This window comes from Aplysia californica, unplaced genomic scaffold (assembly GCF_000002075.1).
Source record: "Aplysia californica isolate F4 #8 unplaced genomic scaffold, AplCal3.0 scaffold00066, whole genome shotgun sequence".
In the NCBI taxonomy this organism is placed as follows: Eukaryota; Metazoa; Mollusca; class Gastropoda; order Aplysiida; family Aplysiidae; genus Aplysia; species Aplysia californica.
In genome coordinates, this window is record NW_004797336.1 from 118,880 (window position 1) to 122,314 (window position 3,435).

Here is a 3,435-nt window from a genome sequence, read left to right on the forward strand (position 1 = left end):
GGGGGGCAAGGGTGGAGGGCATGCCCCCCTGAATTTTACCATAATTTGATGGGTATTTTTTACTTTCCCTCCCATCCCACACTTAGCTACCAATTGTCCATTTTACTAAATATTGATGCGCTGAACATGAATATCAACTTCATTTCCGTTGCAAATTGATCGTTTTAAAAATATTTGATTTTTCTTAATCGAGATATAAACGTGCTTTTAACCAGTCGAGAGGTTCCAGGGGAGGCCTGCCCCCCTGAGTAAAAGAAAATCTGGGGGATTACAGGGGGGCATGCCCTCCTGTTTTAACCTACAATTAGATATTTTACAAAGTTAGATTTGAATTTGACATTTTCTTGAAAATAATTGATTTGCGACATCACTAGTGCCTTTTTATGAGTGATATGCAGCAAACAGTACTGCAGTTTGACCCCTGCCCCAAGCAGTGCATATATAGATCTAAATCTAGGCTATGTGTGTGTGGGCGTGGGGGTGAAAGTGAAAATTTACCATCTTGAAGATTCAGCCTTTGAGGCTAGGTTGCTTCCCTGTTCTTTGTGTTGCCTATTTGGTCATCAAGACTTCCGGAGTTCTCTGGATGTAAACAAATGGATCGTTGACTATAACGAACGGAATTACAAGATCACCGATTCTAGATGTAGATCTAGATCTAGATCTAGCCTCCAGACTAGAGCCTACATGACCAGTCAATTCTTCAGAAAAGAGTTCGTAGACATTCTAGACTACGTTATTCAATACACACACCTTTAGACAATCATAAGACGTCAATTGAGCTTTAATTGCAAAAAAAAAAAAAAAAGAAAAGAATAAAATTCACATTTCGTTGTTTGCGGGCCGGCAAAAAGCCGACACGCTATGCTGAGGCAGACGATTGTGATTGGTGCTTTTTCGGTAGTTCCCACCCCCTTTATTTGAGCCTAGATCTAGATCTAGATTTAGATCTAGAGATCTAGGCTAGAGACACATCAAGATCTAGGCCTAGATATCTAGATCTAAATCTATACGTTTGATGCGCGGCGAGCTAAGATATCAAACCTAACAACTGCAAAACATCAAATTTATGGTAAAATCAGGGGGGCCCTGAAACCCCCCACCTTATTCCTATTAGAGGTCGGGGGGGGGCAAGCCCCCTGAAACCCCGTACTCTTGGGTCCAAAACCCGCGAATAACAATTGCGGGGTGGGAACTACCAAAAAAGCGCCAGACGATCTTGTTATCATTCTTTCAGATCAGTGTGTGATCAAATTGAGGCTGCGAACGGGACCCTGCCTGGTGACAGAACCTTTGTTGTACGCCAGCTTACATCTATTAAAGCGTCTAAAACAAGAAACGATATGAAATTTGATACCTGGGACAACGAGCCGAAGTACTCGAAAGTTAGGTATTCTGAGCTGAAGTAGATCTAGATCAATTCAAAGGGAAAATGTGTTGAAAATGCATCCTCGTGAAGTGGATCTACAATGGTTGGGGTACCAAAAACAACGAAGAGTAAAAGGACGAAGCGGAAATGCTTCGAATCTTAAATTTTATTTAATAATATCGGTTTATTAATAAGTTATTATTTTATTTTCTCTATTTTTTTATGAAAGGGAATACATTTGTTGTGTTTTTATTCTCTCCGTGAACTCCTAGTAAAAGCAAAATAAACAAGATTACATGAACATCATGGAAGATAAAAAGTAGGAGGTGGAGAAAGGAAGAAGTATAAAGAGAATGAATGAGATCAAAGAGTGAGAAAGAGAGAGAGTGAGAGAGAGGGAGAAAGAGAGAGAGTGAGAAAGAGAGAGAGAGAGAGCGAGAGAGAGAGAGAGAGAGAGAGAGAGAGAGAGAGAGAGAGAGAGAGAGAGAGAGAGAGAGAGTGAGAGAGAGAGACAATGATGCACACATAAAATAGAGTATAAATTTGGAATTTGTTTAATTCTCTGTATCATATATCTAGATATATATAATATGGAGGCAGACTATTGCAATCTTTCTTGCTTTCGGTAATTTGTTGCATTGCTTTTGTGTCTAAAAACTGATAGCGATGAATGCTTCACTAGGACTAGATCTACTCTTTTAAAAATTTTTAATTTAGGGCCTAGGCCTAGACTTGGTTTCTTCAAATCTTGCAGCAAACACGCCCACGAGGTGGCAGGCTGTTTGTTTTGAGAAATCCATTCAACAGATTTCCTCCCTATTATTGAAAACAGGATCCATTATTATTTCACAATTTAGTACACTGAAACGTTTCAAACTCAATTGAAACTTTCAAAGATAATTCATTTTATGTGTCTGTAAAATTTGAGATTTTGAATCTTCCCCAATATATGATTTTCTTTACTTTTAAGAGGAAAAAGCATACATCGTCTCCGATTATTCTACCTACTTAACCGCCATTTTGACCTAGTTTTATTTTTAGTTGTGGGTGCGTGCCGGAAAGTAAGCAAATGCCCACTTGGCCTAACAAAACGCAACGGAGGAATCTGCACTTTTGAATTCGCAGATTGTGTTGACACAAGCACAATGCACCATATATCATAGTGAAAATTACAGTCAAGGGTGAGTCTTTTCATTTTGAAAGCTCTCGAGACAAGACAAAACTCATTGTTATGATGCCCATTGTGAATGAAAAGCACAGATAATGTGCAATAACTGGGCTCGCAAATCTTCTTGTTATAACAGTGCAAGCGACACAAAGGCAAAATCAGCTGATCTTGATTTTTACGAAGTTTAAGAACTCTTGGTGTATGGCCATGTTTTCGCTTTATCTCAGTTCAAGTCAATATTTGTTTATTTAGAATGCATAGATCTAGGTCTATCTCTGAGCTATATATATGTAGAATCTAGCCTAGATCTAGATCTAGATCTAGACTTCTCTAGATTATAATAGATCTAGATCTAGAATAATAGATCTAGAGAATCTAGATGTGATAGGCCAAGAAAACCATAGATTAAGATTCTAGATCTCTAGATCTCTAGAATCTAGATCTAGAATCTACATAAAATCTAGAATCTAGATCTAGATCTAGATCTTGATCTATAATAGTCTATATTAGGAGGGAAGATTGAAGAATACCGGACCACTCGTACATCATTGTGCGAGAATGTGGGGTAGGTTGGAGGGGTGGAGGAAGGGGGGTTCAGGGGGGTCTCCCCCCTGACAAAATTTTATGGAATAGATCTACTGGTCCGAGATTCTCCATTGAGAGATATTGAAAACAGGAAAATTATGAATTCCTAAGGTTGAGACATACATAGGCAAACTCAGTCCGCTGGTCCGGTATTCTTCAAGGCCACCTCTATTCTCACCCGGAGTGAGAATAGTGCAGGCGAGTCTTGTGGCTATTCTCACCCGGTGCGCGTTCACCAAATTTTGCGTTCACCCTAAACCACAGAATTCTATACTGTGATAACAGAAAAATTGTAGAATTCTGTGCCGTGAAC

The 3,435-nt window shown here is 39.2% G+C and overlaps 2 protein-coding genes across 3 annotated transcripts in view; one reads left to right on the forward strand and one right to left on the reverse strand.

The window, feature by feature from the left end:
* LOC101846198 (zinc finger protein Pegasus) overlaps positions 1-1,479 on the reverse strand; it is a 9,979-nt gene extending 8,500 nt beyond the window's left edge. For both annotated transcript variants that reach the window (XM_005093550.3, XM_035968517.1), the window contains exon 1: positions 1,358-1,479. The gene's annotated coding sequence lies outside the window, so the exon portion shown is untranslated. The remainder of the gene's footprint in view (positions 1-1,357) is intronic.
* Positions 1,480-2,409: 930 nt separating this feature from the next.
* LOC101857395 (ecdysone-induced protein 78C) overlaps positions 2,410-3,435 on the forward strand; it is a gene marked incomplete in the record, with an annotated part of 70,423 nt that continues 69,397 nt past the window's right edge. Inside the window, 1 exon segment of the mRNA XM_013079847.2 lies at positions 2,410-2,550.